Source organism: Rattus norvegicus, chromosome 14 (genome assembly GCF_036323735.1).
Source record: "Rattus norvegicus strain BN/NHsdMcwi chromosome 14, GRCr8, whole genome shotgun sequence".
In the NCBI taxonomy this organism is placed as follows: Eukaryota; Metazoa; Chordata; class Mammalia; order Rodentia; family Muridae; genus Rattus; species Rattus norvegicus.
The window spans coordinates 95,283,481-95,300,737 of record NC_086032.1 but is presented as its reverse complement, the minus strand read 5'-3'; positions in this window follow the sequence as shown (position 1 = coordinate 95,300,737).

The window sequence follows — 17,257 nt, the reverse complement described above, 5'->3', positions numbered from 1 at the left end:
TGGCATTGCAAAGTAAAGTAGTTTTAATCTGTATTTTCCTTATGCCTAAGGATTCTAAACACCATTTCATGAATTCATTAGTTATCCGTATTTCTTTTAAGAATTTTCCATCTAGTTCTGTAGGCTGTTTATTTATTTTTTATTTTTTATTTATTATTTATTTATTTATTTATTTATTTATTTATTTATTTATTTATTTATTTTTGGAGCTGGCGACTGAACCCAGGGCCTTGTGCTTGCTGGGCAAGTGCTCTACCACTGAGCTAAATCCCCAACCCTGTTTATTTACTCTTAAGGAATATTTTTAATTCTTTATGAGTTTCATGCATCCCTACAGTGTATATTAATAACAGCTATCCGCCACTGTCGTTTTCAAACTTATTGTAGAGTCCCTTGCATTTTGTAGTCCATTTTAAATGAATTATTGCTTTCTCTTTTTTTCCTGTTTTGGGGTGTGTGTGTGTGTGTGTGTGTGTGTGTGTGTGTGCCTTTTCGTGTGAGTTCTAGATGTTAATTCTATGCCAAATGGACAGCTGGCAAATATGTTTTCTCACTCTGTAGGATTCATGTTCACCTCTTTTACAGTTTCCTTTGTTGTTCAAAAGCCACGCCTGTGAGTTAAAGTGCTTTCTCTACTTTTTCCTCTAGCAATATTTCAGAGTATAAGTTGAAGACCTTGATTTGTTTGGGTTGGTTTTTGTGCAGTGGGAGAGTTTCATTCTTTAGGGATGATGGAATCCAGTTTCCTCAGCAGCATTTGTTAAAGATGCTGTCTTTACTCTGAGGTATATTACTGGCATCTTTGTAAAAAAAAAAAAAAAAAAAAAAAAAAAAACCATGTAATTTCAGTTACATGGACATATACCAGGATCTTCAATTCTATCTCATTGATCTGTGTGTCTGCTTTTGTTCCAGTACCATGCTACTGCTATTATTACTACAGATCTGTAGTAACATTTAGAATCATTTGCTGAGTCTCCCCACAGCTTTTGTTTTGTTCATGGTTACTTTGGCTATCCTTGGTCTTTCAAGCCTCTACAGACATTTGATTAGAATTGCTTCAATCACTGTTGGCAGGATTACCATCCACACAAGATCAATTCTTCTAACTCATGAGCATGGACAGTCTTTTGATTTTTTTAATGTCTTCTTCACTTTTTTTTCCTTCAGGGCCTTCCAGTTTCTCTGTAGAGGTCTTTTGTTTCATTGGTTAGAATCATTCCCAGGCTTTGTTTCTATAGCTATTGTGAGTATATTGCTTCCCTCATTTGTGTTTTACTCTGTTACTAGAATGGAGAAAACCTCCTGATTTTGTGTGTTAATTTTGTTTTCTTCTACTTTGCTAAATGTGTTTACCAGCTCTAAGACTTCTTTGGTAGAATCATTGTGGTATCTTCTTGAAATAACATAATCTCCAAGTAAGAATACTTTTAATTTTTTCTTATTTCTGTCCATTTTGTTTATTTCTCTTGTTGTATTGCTCTTGGTAAGAATCAAATCACTATATGGATAGAAGTGGAGAGAGCAGACGTCATTGTGAGTCTGTTGTCATCCATCATAGCATTATGAGGGAATAAGAGAAAAAAAGCCATTGTGGATAGATGATGACAAGGACGAATAAAAATTCAACAAGAACGATGACAGCAGATTTCAAAAGGTCTAAGATTTAGACAGGGGTCTTTCTCTAGCGTCATAGGTAGAAGTTCATCACCAACTCTCTTTAAGTCTAGGTCAGCCAACTACTTTCAGAGACAGTTTGTTCTTGAGGATCTGAGCACTCTGAGTTTGGAGTCTGCATTCTCTTGGTGAGATTCTGGGTTTATTCATTATCTAAAACAATGCAAACCCACGGTTGACTCCTGGATAATTCTGTGATTTGCTTCTGAAGTTTGTGCCTGACAAATCTTTCTATGAATTTCTAAAGCAGCTTTCTTCTGATGTCTCCTGTGTAGTGGATGAAATTTCATAGCTGGAGATCACAGAGATAGAATATGTTGTGGGGACTGAGTATAGTCTGAGTCCTTTATGACACTCTTATCATGTTTGTAAATAGTAAGTCTGGATATAATATTGCGAATGAACTTTCTAGATGTGTGGGTTTTGCAGCCATTCATTCTTGTGATAACGACCAGTGTCTCTAATAGAGTACACTGCCCACAATTGCCAATAGAAGTATCTTTGTCTAAAGAATATCCTGGGTTCCTGAATATTTTGATAATTTTAAATTTTGGATGTTCTTGACCTTTAATGTCTTTCCCAAAACAATGTGTGATAAGCACAAAGCAGTTGTTTTCAGGAAAGTGTAGCCCCTTGCAGATTTTACAGCAACTATGTCTACAAAGTATATGTTTTCATCACATGATATGAAAGTAAGAATGACCCAGGTTTTAAGGACAAAATCCAATAGGTAAGCCTTTCAGCAAATATATAAATATCTCAGCTATCATAAAAGTAAACATTCAATAACTAAAATTAAAAATCCCACAGAGAGTAAAAGCTGGATAGATTCCACATAAAGGTGTTACAAGAGCCCTGGAGGCCTGGATCCTTGGACTTTGACCACACCCATCTTATACTGTTTTTCAACTGACTGTTGACACAGGACGTAAGACCTGAAAGTGACCTGTTTTTCCTCCTACAGTTTACACACCAGTGCTGATTTAAGAAATTACCAAATTGTCTGTTACAAGCCAGTAACTATGCTGTTGAGAGCATAGTGAACGTCACACAGAATTATCTGGTGCTGCCAAACAGTCATCTTGACAGCCACGGACCTTACCAAGTTACAGATGTAGCCAGATTTCTTCTAATTTTCCTTTCAAAACAAGAGGTTGCACATCAATATTTAGAATCCGCCCAGAGATTGGTACTGTGAGGAATGAGCGTACACTGAAGGGAAGGATGTTCATGTGATGTGAGAAACATCCAAGCACTTCCTCCTGTTTCTATCTTTCTAGCAAGGGTGCCCTATCTTCTTAGCATGCTGCCCATGCTTCACGGGGCATCCAACCAGACCTTTTTTTTTTTTTTTTTACCAGTTTGTGTGTTTGCTCTCTGGATTTTAAATGGTGGACAAAGTGCAGGAAGTGAAGTAGGTCTTAAGAATGGGCACATTTCACTTCAGGTGAAGGACCTCGTTCTAAAGGACAGCCACAGGTTTTGTTGGAGTATTTTGCTTGATGATTTCCAGCTTCAGTTTTGAGATCTGGTATTGATCAACAAAGAACATAGTCTGGGATTTCAGAAGGACCTCTATATACTGAACAAGACAGTCACTCCTCACTGTTAGGAGTAAAGGAGGGGCATGCTTCATGAGTCTGCTACAATAACAGGATGAGGAGAAGCAATAGGACCAAAGGAAAGGTTATTCAGTGGGTGGTTAAGTGTGTGCTCCTGTCAGTGGTGCTGAAAGTATATTAAGTCTGGTCAGGAGATGAGAACTAGCCACTCAGAATATTAAAACAAATTGTAGCCGCTATATAGTTAGTATTGGGGTTCACATGGTTTATGCAAAATTGAATCAAAACTCCAAAGCCTTATCTGATCTCTTATGAGCAGATACAGCTCCTTATAAGCTATGCTGGCACATACTTGTGATCCCAGTTCTCAGGAGACCAATGCAGGAGGGTGGCAAGTTTGAGGGTAACCTGGACTAGATGCAGTGGAACCTTGTCACAAACAAAAAAACTAAGCAAGCAAACTGATGACAGAGAAAGGAGAACAAAAGGTAGGGGCTAGTTACAAAGCTCAGTCAAGAGAGCCAGCTCAGTCCAGGCTCCTCTGAAAGCTTCCTAGTTCCTGAGGAGGTGCTGAAGCTCTAGGAGTGCTGGATTCTCATTGTCTCTGCTATCCAGAAAACACAAAAAATGTTCTCAATGGTTATTTTGTTAACGGGTAACTTCAGGTAAGTTATGCCCTAAATAAGAATTGTGTCCCGGAAAAGCTGTTTATGTTTTGAGGCTGCATCCTTTTTTGCTACAGTGGGGGACAGGTGAATGGAATTCTTTGTTACAGATTTCTTTGGTCCCCGAACAAAGAAGCCAGTCATCCCCACAGTTTGTTAGGAGAACTGAAGTGAAAGAGAAATCAAGTCTGGACACAGTCTTGTACTTCTGTCTTCCCTCGGTGAAGAGAAAGCGAGGCATGCTGGGAAAATGAGAAAGAGATCCTTTAAAAGCAAATGGCTTTCATAAAAGACAGGTGACAAAATGTTATATGAGTCCCAGGTTCCAGAAAGCAAGGAGCAGCAGTTTTGTTGCTGGCTGTGAAGTCTTGGATGATGTGACACCATACAGTAGCCAAATTATTCCGTTTCTGGCAGAGCAGGAGCACTGAAAGGACTAGTCCAGGGTCTGTGCTGACCTGAGACTAGTTAGCATCTGTAGGATTGGTGCCTTGCTTGCTTCCTGCTAATGCTGTGATACAATTAGCTCCACTCCTGTAGTTTGCTCCTGCTATTTTGCCTACTTCGGTGGAATTTTTAGCTCAGAGAATCAGGTTCTTGTTTGGGATGTGCCAAAGAGAGGAGGTGAATTATTCAGAACATAAATGTGCTTGTGAGAAAAAGACGCATCTGGGACCTCAAAAAAAAAAAATAGTTCCTCTGGAGAACATTTCATGTTTCCATCTGAAGAGTAAATCCTTACCTATTTAATTTGTAGTTAATTATCACAGAGAAGGCTGAGAGAGTGAAATTCTTTGGGTTATTTGAGATGCCATCTAACTGTATTTATACTGTCTTTGAGCAAGAGATCCAAGTGGATCTTGGATCCAAATGGCAGATATTAACGCAAACAGTGTAGTCCCTTAGTTGCTATGGACCTAGGAGTGATTGTCCTGTGGATATGCAGAGTAATCACGTCAAGTGATTTACTTGGCATTAAGTCTCCTTGATGGTTTAGGGTACGGCAGAATACCAGCCACCACCACCCTTTTTCCCCCTCTGACTCACTCAGTGATCAGAACTGAGGGATTTCCCACTGTCTAGTCTTTCCTTTACAAGACAGGGAATGTCTACAAGAATTCAAGGCAGTTGAGAGGTGAAAGGGTCACCCAGCCAACCTCAGGGCCATAAGTTTACATTGGATTCAGTTTTGTTTTTTATTCTCTAACACTTTCAAATGTTCTGTGCAGTGTGGTAGATCAACAAAGCAATATACTTCTCCTGATTTCTCTTTTTGAAGGAATCCTACCATTTCAGTCTTAATTACATTCAAAAAACAAGTTAAAAGTTCTGCTTTTTAAGCTTAAAAACATCAAAATGTCAGAGGTAGGACTTTTCTCATAACCCTGAAATTTTCCTGTGACTTCACCTTGCTTGTCTTGTTTCTTGTTTGCATAACAGAATTATAGTCCAATGAATTTTTATTAGAAATGATCCAGGTTTGGGTCTAAGGAGACACTGATTACGTCCGTAGTCAGTCAACTTCCAGTTTTCTTATTGTGGAAAGATGGATCTGAGGATGTTTTCTGAGCCAGCTTATTTGGCTGCTGGCTGGCAGGATTTTAGCCTCTGAACATTTCATGATATAAAGATACATATTCTATATAACTCTCGGTTCTAGGCTCCCAAGGGAATTCTAAATTGGAGTATGGGCAGAAGGCTCAATGAGTAAGTTTGCACTGCCTGAGTTCATATAAAAAGCTAGACACGGTAGCACACATGCTAACAATCCCATTGTTCTGCCCTTACTAAAGGACGGGAGGTGAAGATTGAGAATTGAAGGCTTGCAGGCCAGCTAGCCCATTCGTGTTCAGTAGTGAACGATTGAAACTTTATCTCAAATAAGGTGAAGAGTAAAGGCCAGTATCCTAGGGCCTGTGTCTAGGAGTAGTTTGTTTGTTTGGTTTTGCTTTTGCTTTTTGTTTTGTTTAGGTCTTGGTTGATAATGGTACCAGGCCCGGGTTTCATGTTTTGGAGAGGGCCTTAAATCCAGTCTGATAGCGGTTGCCTTCTCCTGTGATGCTTTTGTCACTGACGCACTGGTGAAATTGCCTCGTCCGGGTGGTGATTAAGAACTTAAAAAGTTCAACAGAACCTGGAAGAGATATAGACCATCACAAGAAAACAACCGTTGGCTGGTGACAAGGGAAGAAGAGTGGAATAGTGAAGCCGTGGATAGTATTTCAATAAAAAACACATCATAAAAAATAGGTTTACATCCAGGGATGAGCGGTTGTCTCCTTACTCGTTCTTCCACCCACACATCTAATTTTCCACACGATCTATCTTGTTGGTCAGACATTCCACTAGGCTTCATGAGTTTTCACTTCTTTCATAGTTTCCTATTGGCTTTCCTTCAGGATTCTGTCTCTATTGAACTCAATTTTCATTATCTTGGACCAATTTTATTAGAGTCAGCTCTATTTTTTCCCTGTAATTTTTTGAGTGCTTTGAATATAGTTATAAGCATTCTTGTGAATTCTAAGTTATGCTTACAAGGGATCATTGAGAACAACCACTTCTGAACTACCTCTCCACCTAGACTCTTAAGAATAGTCGCTGATAGTTTCTTCACTTCACAGCCTGCCTCCTGATTTTGTAATTTGGATGGAGGAGAGTCTATTTGTCTTACTTCAATGTTTAATAGCCTCAGTAAAGGGACGGAGTAACAGTGAAAGTCAAGGATAAGATATTTAATCAATGGGACCGCTTTGGAGAAGCAAGTAGAGGTGACTGTGGCTTGAATCTAGATTCTTCTTTGTAGCTGTGAACATGAACTTTCGAAATATTCAAAAATGGTTTTGAAAGATAAGATATATGTAATCATGTACTTCTGGCTTGACCATTGTCTTAATTCTGGTTCTACAAGATGGTCCCTACTGCTTGAGGGTATACATTGATTTTAAGAAATAATTACATTCTTTCCAGGTGCAGGTTGCCCTATGGTCTAATTACTTTCCTATGGGATGGTAGAAGAATGCTTACTCCAGGACTAAGAAGCATGATACACTTCTGCACTTATGATTATATATATGTATATATACATATATATATATATGTGTGTGTGTTTATTTTGTATATCTATATAAGAAGTTTTTATGCTTTTACTTCTATTACCTCTTTTAAAACAGTAACAGGTTTTTCATGGTTTATGTCTTAATCAAGCCTATGTAAGATACAAATCATGTTTCCAGAAAAATGGTCATTAAAAAAAAATCCCTGTTTTCAAAGCTTACAAAGAAACTTCAAGGTTTACACATAATTATAAAGTGTTACATAAAATCATAATATATTTGGGACAATTATTTGTCTTTGTTCTTTTAGTTTTAAATAAAGATCAACCAGTTTTGGTAAAATATTTGTTAAATAATTAATTTATTTGCTGTACAGGTAAACAAGTGGTTCATATAGAATAAGGTCAAAATGTGAAAACTTTAATCTTAAACCTCATAAACCACAATTAAAAAAACACTTTTAAACACACACACACACACACACACACATACACACACACACACATACACACACAGACACTCACACAGACACACACACATACACACATACACACACACACACACACACACACACACACACACACATACACACCACCTGTTCAGTTATTTGTATGTATGTTTTCAGGGCTGAGAGTATATCAGTGGATAACTTGAATCAATGGGGTTGTTTCATGTGTTTTCATTTAGGATGATGCTGGCTCTGACTTCCTCATTGATAGCTTTTGCTAAGCTGCGGTGTGGTCACTCTAATTCTACTTTCTCCAGGACTTCTGTCATAAAGGCACATTGGATTTTGTCAACTGCTTTTTCTGTACCTATTGAGATAACCATGTGAGTTTTGTCTTTAAGTTTGTTTATATGATTTATTAATTCAAGTATGTATACATACATACTTGTGTATGTGGAATCCTTCCTGAACTTTAGAGATAAAGCCAAAATGGCCATGGTGGGTAATATTTTGCTGTATGTCTATATTTTGCTTGCAAGTATTTTACGGAGCACTTTTGAATCTACTTTTATCAGAGATGCTGATATGCATTTTTCTTTCTTTGTTGTGTCTTTACTTGGTTTTGCTATTATAGTGATACTGGCTTCTTAGAAGGAGTTTAAGAATCCTTCTTCTCATTCATTCACTACTAAAAAAATAACTTAAGAAGGGTTGGCTATAGACCATTTTTGGACGTTTGGTAGAAGTCTGCTATAAATCCATCTTTCATTATTGTCAGTTAATCCTTCCTTTCTACAGCTCTCAGTGAGTCTTCTAATAAGCTCCAGGGTCTCACTGAGTTACATTGTACCTGAGCATTTTTTAAATAACTCCCTACTACAAGTTTTGGAGTTAAGTATGAATTGCAAAGAGTTTGTTTTCTTCAGAAAGTGGCTTAAGGGTGAAGTTTGCATGGCTCTGAATCTATCCTGCCATTTCAGTTATATACCAAAGTGCAAGAGAAATCTGAAGACCAACAGTTATCGTTGAGGGGGAAGCAACATCTTCTTTTTAAATGCAGCCTGTTATAAACATTTAAATTTCAAACTTCTCTGCTTCTCCCTGAACAGCCTTCCTTAGAGGACATCATGAAGGACAAATCCTCTCAGAAGGCAGGAGGTTGCACCTCAGCAGATCAACCTGTCTGGCTTGTTTCTGTGACCTCATTTTGCTATTCCTCTGACACTAGCTTGCCATGGCACCTTGGCCCAGCTCATACATCTTGAGGCCACTACATTGTGTCTGTTCTCCACTTCCTTCCTTCCGAGCCTGCTCTTTTCTGGAGGAGGGGGCTGAATTTTTTTATGGGCTCAATTTTGTTCACTTTGTTCCACAATCTGCAATGTTAATAATTTATCACTATTTTTGTTTTGCCAAATTTATTTTTAGAATAAACTGTGAGTTCACAAATAAAACATGTTTTTTAGTCATGTACATCATGAAAATTTCAAATATATGTACATTGTGGAGTCACTAAATATGTTGGTAGGTTTTATATTACTAAAACAAAGTAATTGGAATAACCAGCATTAAAAGACCAAATATTTATTTGTCGTAGACTCTAAGCCTTAGAGCTTTGGAAGTGTTTGCCCATTGTCTGCTGATCCTGTTGCTCTTGGATCTTTCCAAAAGCAGAGTGCCATGGTTGGAGCACAGGAAAGCTGCTTGTTTCGTGGTAGACAGGAAACAAATGGGAATGAAGAAAGTTTTATGGTAGACGGGAAACAAATGGGAATGGAGAAATTCTGAAGTCCTAGAATGTAAAGGGTGCAAAACCAATGGCTCCTAGCAATTCCTTGCTACTAAGGTTTCCGCCATCTCCCAGAGATAAGCTTTCAGCACATGGTCTTTTGGGACTACTGACCTAGATCATATATCCAAACCAAGCTAGTAAATATAAAGTGCATTAAACACGCTTATTTTTTATGGTAATAATAGTTAAAGTTTACTCAGTAGTTTTGAGGGTTATATCACTATAACTATGGTCACCATGTGGCACAACCGAGTTCCCTAACTTGCTTTTAGTAATTAAAGTCATATTCTCTGACAAAATTTGTCCCATTCATCCCACTTCTAATTTCTAAGAGATTAGATTTTTCTATAGCCTCCACTCAAGGAAAATTATTTTTTTTCTCTAGTATCTAGTTAAGTATCAGAATATTTATGCTGTAGACTGAGACATGCAACTGACTCGATATCTATAACAAGATTATTAATCATACAGGAACAATACTGATCATAAATAAACATGGGTAACTTAAAATGTTATTAGTTTGTATGAGAAATGTGTCTGTTACTTAACTTAATAAGCATAAAATGAGAGCTTCAAGTTTACCCACCACATGGCCAGAATGATACTGTTCTTTCCTACCCTGAGGAACTGCCATGCTTTGGGAGCCATAGAGGGGTGCAGTGTTCTATCTTTTAGATGGATGTAGATTTCGGGATAGACTGGATAAACCACTGGATAGACTCAATTGCTGCTATGTATGCTATCTCAAAACTAAACCAAACCAAAGCCAAAATAATTCTACCACTGACACTGTGGCTTCTCTTGGGCTACCTACTTATTGACCTTTAAGCTCTTAATCTGAATAAACATATTTATAATTGTTTACCCTGTGACCACAGACAGGATGACTCTCTTACGCATGCTATGCTTCAACATATTTAAGCCTTGAGATCATGGGCTATGGGTTAATATTTGCTCGGACACATATATGAACTATGGACACATAGCTGGAATAGCTGGCATCTGTTTGCACATTCCACGGACACGCTCAGGTGTGCAGCAACCTGTTCTGTTACAACAGTTCGAAGTAGAATGTTCTACTCAATTTAGAATAAATCTCAAATGAAAACAAGCACAAGGTTCTAATCACTTGAAGTTTTCTCTGCATTCCCCACTGTGTTGCATAATGTCAGGCTGTCCTCTCCATGAAAATGAGACAGACAGAATCAGGGCTATAGATGAGTGATCACTGGAGTACTCTTTCCTGGGGCTATGTGTGAATGTCACTTGGAATTCAGGTGCTTGCCTGAGACTTGGCACCTCTGACTTAGAAGAGAAAGACTACAAGAAGAATGCTTGATTTACCCCATTCCAAAACCTGACCGCCAACCACTAGAGAAACAGCTTTGTTAATTTTTTAAGTGACATTTTGAAAATCTTGTTAACATGCACACCGTGTGTCCCAAGAACAGCATGGAAACACGTCAGTTATTGGTAATTATTCATGTTTTACTTGCAACTTTATTATCTCATACAGTAACTCCTTTTAATCGAGCAGGTGCTGAACTGGGCAGCTTACAAGTTTTCTCCCATTGAATACTCATGGCAGGCCTATGACACAGTTATTTCCATTTGTGTTAGAGAAGCTCACTACCTTGCCTTTGTAAACAGAAGCCCCAGCAAATTCTAGAACTAGCACATGCTATGGTTCTAATCTCAAACATGGTAGTTAAATATCATAGTCCATCCACCTATTTATAGCACACACTGTTAGTGACCAAGAGAAAGTTTTGACAAGTTAAAATGTATGCCCAGGCATACCAGCACTAAAGATCATACACATACAAGGGTGATCCTGGAGTCTTTTATTCCACTCTGTTCATTGAGCTGGCTGACGAGACCTGAGATGGTAAAAGTTCACTAAAGTGTATCCATTAGTCAGTTTTGTTTGTTTGTTTTTGCTATGATAAAATGCCCAAGAGATTCAATCTATGGGAAGGAATAATTTTTTTTTTAATTTAAAGTTTCAGAATCTGAGCTCCATACTCGCTTGTCTCTCTTGCCTTTGGGCCACACAGAGAACCCATTGTTCATTGTTTTGCTTCCAAGAGAAGTACACGTTTAAAGATGAGAGGAGCCTTTCCTGGCCTTGGGAGATGGTTTAGTTGATAGAGCATCTGTGGCACAAGTGTGAGGTCTGAGGTTCAGATCCCCAGATAAATGCTAGATAGATATGGCAGGTGTCTGTAACCCTAGAGCTGGGAAACAGACGGGGGATCCCCAGAGCAAGCTCTTTTGTTAGTCTGACAAAGGGGACAGTGATTGCAAAAGACCTCACTTACCCAAAACACTTAATATCAGCTTTAGATCCATAATGCATATCCACACACACGTACCTGCGCACACATATGCACCCATACATAAGAAAACACACATACACACGTGCACACACACACATACACCACACACAAGCAAAAAATTTAAGAAAACTTCACTGAAATATTTTTGAATACATCTTATTTTAAACTAATGACTCAGATAAAGGAGCCTATTGCAGTTTAAGACTACTAATAGATTAATTGGGATTTCTAAGTGGGAATAGATAATACACATGTTGCTTAATATTATGAACGTGATTAGTGGCACCAACTCTACATTCAGAAATAACTGACCCAAGTCAGCTGGGGCAGCACCTTAAATCTCAGTACTGATGAGTTTGAATCATGATTGTGACTCTAAAAAAACACACACTACACAACCAGGTCCTGTTCCTATAAAAACAGCAAGGTCAAAAAATAAAGCATTACATTTTGCATCATTTACCATAATTGTAAGGCATTGGTGGGGAATATGAGAGATCTGACTACAAGGAAGCTAATCCAACAAGTGTATTCCTCAGGAGAGAAGCACATAACAGTTGAATTTGTCTAAACTCTACCTGCGCTGAACCTTCATAAAGACAGGGGAGATTCTGGTGAGAATGTAGCAACATCAAGTCTTGGGTACCCAGAATTAATTTAGCCTCCAACTTGTAGCCTGTAATGAGTGCTACAGAGCTAAGTAATGAACCAAGGGCACAAATGATGAGTGTCTAGGATAGAGTTGCAACATCAGCACTTAGAAGGGAAAGCTAACACCTGTACAAGTCTGGAGGGTGACCAGACATGACCAGACACCTGACGGGGAATTCAAGGACAGAGTCAGTTCGAGAATGTGCTTAGGTGTTCTAAATATGCACCTAAATATGCATGATGTCTAAATGTGATATTATTCTCCTGAGACCACGCTTGAGCAGCTAATAGGCATGGTGGACTCTGGGGACCAACGTGAAGTCTCAGGTCCAGTGGGTTTAGGATCTATTGTAGGCGCCAGTGAGAAGACTTGCCACAAGGTGACCTTGTGAAGGGGGGTCATGTATTAGGGACATTCAGAGGACACTGGTCAGTAGCCTCTTAGGCATAGGAACTCACATAGCATTTTTAAAAGAGGGCCGTCTAGCAAATGAATTACACTAATGGGGTTTCTGTTGGAGTAGGTGTTAATCCAGAAGCCATTTTTCCTGTGTCTGGAGGTCACTGAAGGAGAGCTATGCCTGTTTTGCATGACCTCTCCCTGCAGTTTATGCAAAGGGTACATGCGTCCATTGTGTTGTCTGGCTTAGCAACTCTCCAGAAAATCTTCTGAACTTGCAACAAATTTGCGTAGTAGAAATACAAAATTAGTGAAGAGAAGTGAATGAAGATTTTTTTTTTGATTCTTTTTTTTCGGAGCTGGGGACCGAACCCAGGGCCTTGCGCTTCCTAGGTAAGCGCTCTACCACTGAGCTAAATCCCCAGCCCCTGTGAATGAAGATTTAAATGGCAATATTTACTGCCCCGTTGGCTCCTAGGGCTCACTGCCAGGCCTGCCGAGCCAAGTCAGTAAACACCGGCCAATGCAATATACTGGGTCAAACAGCAAGGTTTGACTTCTGACCTCTACATACACAATTTGCACAAACACACGTACATTAATTAGTGGTGTGTACCACTATGCCCATGTCTGTCATTTTAATGTGGATTCTGGGGGCCAAACTCAGGTCCTGTGGTTATCTGTTAATACTTTACCATGAAACTACATGCCAAGGCCCAGATGACTACAGTTTTACATGTATGTCACTATCTACCTTTCGCTTCATGCAGTTTTAAGTGCTTGGGCACTGCTTTTATGTTTCATGACTGCCTTCTCTCATCCTTAGCATTTTGAATTTTTAAGAATCAGCTTGTCAGTTTCAACATCACAAAAAAAAAATTCTGCTGGGATATTGAAGGGAATTGCACTGAAGCTGCAGACCCTCTGGAGGAAAATCAACATATTTACAATACTGTTCCTTTAAGACAATAACTATGAAATATGTCCCTGTTTGTATGTTCTTTATTTTATAGCAGCGAGGTTTTATAGTTTTCCCTCTACTGTGCTCGGTTTAATCCTAGCACTTGGTATTTTTCAATGCTTTTGCAGATGATTTATTATTGTAATTATTATCTGCTTGCTATTTTATAGAAATTAATTCCTTGTCTCCTTCCTGCAACCCCAATACTTGGCTGAATTTATGAATGCGGAACCTGCAGATAACAGCACCAAGCATGTCCTTACTTATTCCAAAGACAAACTATAATGTGAGAAATGCAACCCCCATTTCATAGAGCTTAGGAGAAAGCCAAAAGCAAACAAAATCAAACAAAATCCCCAAATGGCTTTAGTGAAACGTGAGTGGGTTCAGCTTCGGTAAGAAGCTACACCTGGCTATTACCTGCTCCTTTCTTCCCAGTGCTTGCTTCATAATCTCATAGTAAGGTTAGACTTCAAAATCTTCAATTATGAATTATTGCTAATGTGTATGTCAGATTGCATATATGTCAGAGCTCAGAGGATAACTTTGCACAGTAAGTTCTCTCCTTCCACTCTTAGGTGCATTCCGGAAATCCAGTTTAGATGGTCAGGCTTGCACCACTGAGAGACAAGTATCTTTAATATCTTTAATGGCTGAGCCATCTTGTCAACCCTAGAGTTTTTTTTTTTTTTTACTTTCCTGTTACCTTCCTCCTCCATTGCACAGTGACTTTTTAACAGGCAGTTTGAACTGCTGATCATAGGGCTTGACAGTCACCCTCTGCCACCTTGCCTCACACTGCCATTGTTACTCTGGATGACACTTCTTAGCAGGGACTTTACCTATCTGGGTCTTTTCCCTGTACCTCCCCTGGATGCTCCAATTGTGGCTGTCAGGTGGCTCATTTCATCCATTGTCAGAGAGTATTTGTCTGGCTAGATTTATTGCCACTCATGGATTCCTCCTTGGGAGAGTTAGTAAGCATTTTCAATCCTAATTTACACTTGGAAAGGACACCCCTCTGGGAAAAAAACCATCCTGTAGAGACTGCGCGTTAGACATTTGCTAAATTAAGGGGATTTTCTTTCATTCCTTTTGCCTTGATACTGGGGATTGTGCAGACATATTGTTCTTGTCCTTTGTCTTCCAGCTATTTTTGTAATATCTGATACTATGGGTTTTCTAGAGTTTCTAGAAGATTTTCTATCGGTTTCCTTAATGATATTCTCCTCCCTTGAAGGATTTGCATTCTCAAGTTCCCCTTCCTCCTGTGCTGGTGACGTTTTCCAGGGCTCACTCTCTACATTCTAACTGGATATTTCCATTGAAACCTACATACAAACTTAACATGGCTATTTTTTAATTTTATTTTTTATTTATTTTTTCTTCAAGGGAACAAAAAGTAAGAACGCATTGATAGAGCATACTTAGGGAAGAGCTTTGAAGACTAGCAAAGAGGTTAGAATGGCTGGAAAGGAGAGAGAAAGATGAGGACAATTGGAAACAAACCCAAAGATAATTGGAAATAAAACAGTGACTTAGTCCTGGCAAGATCGCATGGGCCACAGAGGAAAGAGATTTTGGTTCTGTTTTTAATCTGTTTGGAAGTCACTGAGGTAAATTGAGCAAGGGCATCTCGTTGGTACCTTGAACCTTAACAGATTTGCTCTGAGATGCTGTGTAGGGATCAGACAATAGAGGAAGAAGCCAGAAGTCATGCAGTCAGTCTGGGGAGTCTACTAATAGTTCACAGTGGAGATGTCACATAGGGCCAGGTTATGGCAGCCATGATAGGAAGTGGCTGGATTCTAAACTATACCAAAGCCAAAGAAGTTATAAGAAGCTAATGAAGGTGTGGGAGAAAAACAGGGAAGGACAAGAAGATCTGTCAGCAGGCTGGCACACAGCAAAGGGCTGATACAGATTCACTGGAGCAAGTAAATATTATGCTCTGATATATTCTTCACTAAATTGAAATATGTTGTGGTCTGGGGTCATGTATTATATGACTATAACCATATACAGTCTTCATATACATTAAGGAACCATCAAATACTTTTTCCATAACTGAATGCTCATGTTAGCCCAAAAGGAAGAAGAGAATTGCTTTAAGAGAAACTGGGAGCAGTGGCTGCCAGCTGCTTTGAGTCACTGTTTCTGATCCTGACCAGCCTCTTTCTTTGTGTTTGTAAGCCATACTTCCAGTTGCTAAACTCACTTAGCCTATGAGGAACACACATTCAAGCCATGAAGCTCATGGACCTCACTCACAAGCTGTAAGTATAGTTCAGACACATTTGGAGAGTCGATGTATACAATAAGAACAAATCGAGTTCAGCAGGAAATTGGGACCACAGCAGATGCTCTGCCTTTTGTAGGTTGCCAAGAGTTCAACCAAGAGGAAAAGGAGCACGGCCATTGTCTTCTGAGAAACAAAGATGAATCTTGCCCAAAATGGAGAATAGAGGCAGAGCTCTGATTCTTAAAATCTCATTGAAATGACCCTGTGTGTGGGGAGTACAGATGAAGGGCTGAGTGGGAATGGCAGGATTTTAACCTGACCTACTAAGGCTTGTCTGGGATACCAGCTGCTGGGGTTGACTGGAGTCCAAAGAGTTGGACTGAGAGAAAAGGAAATCCCAGGGGCCAGAACTGGCCTTTCAGGGTTTTTTCCCCTGCATCTTAGAATAGCAGAACTCACAATTGGCGTGTTCTGTGGTTTCCTTGTGTGCAGTTTCTTGTTCCTCAGCTCTATAGCAAATCCATCCTTCTTCAATCTTTCTGTTAACTGACTTTATGTTTATCCTAGAGTTAGTTCTTACTGGGTGGTATCTCTCCTTTCACACTTTAGGCAACAAATATTTCTTCCTCCACACACCAAGTACATCAGCATAGCATATGAACACTATTCATAGAATAGCCACTGACATGAGCACACAGAAGAAGAAAACATGCCCTGTGCATACAACTGTCACATACAACCATACCGCAATCAAAATAGCAGCTATGCAATCACTTCCTAAATTTATGTTTGTGACATAAGATTGAACACACAAGCTCTCCTACTTTGACACAGATTTTAAGCTATTTTCAGTGGATTTAATTTAGCAAAATGAATATAAAGCTAATGTGGTGAATAAGAAGTCATTTGTGGAAAAAATTCAATAAGACTTGCTGGTTTAGAATGTGGTAAAGTACTTGGTTATTTCATTAGTTTATATTAAGAGTAATTTACTCTTGAGAAAGGTGATTTTGGTACAGGCAAACCTCAATTTCAAAGCACAGCTAACCAATTCTGGTGCCTATGAATGAGTTTTGAGTCATTTTCATGTTATACTTTTTAAATAGATCTCTCAGGCTTATTTCTTTTGCTTGGGTCTTTATTTTGACATATCAAAGATGCAAGGTGTAGAGATTTGTTGACCAATGCAGGGATCTTTCCATCTAAAGAAAAATAGTTCATGTATGTGAAAGTCTAAGAAATCTGAACTGATGTCTAGGGATAGAACCATGGTCAGTGGTGAACAAGAGGTTGAATTGTAAAAAGGCAAGAGAAAACTTGAGCAGGAAGGAAGTTCCGGGAATAGCAGTGGAAATATGGAGGAATAAGAGAGGCAAGAAATACTCAGAGGTCTGTGGAAGTTGTGAACATTGGTAGTGCTGAATTCTGTCGTATAAAGGGAATGAAAAGATGAGATGAGGTGGAAAA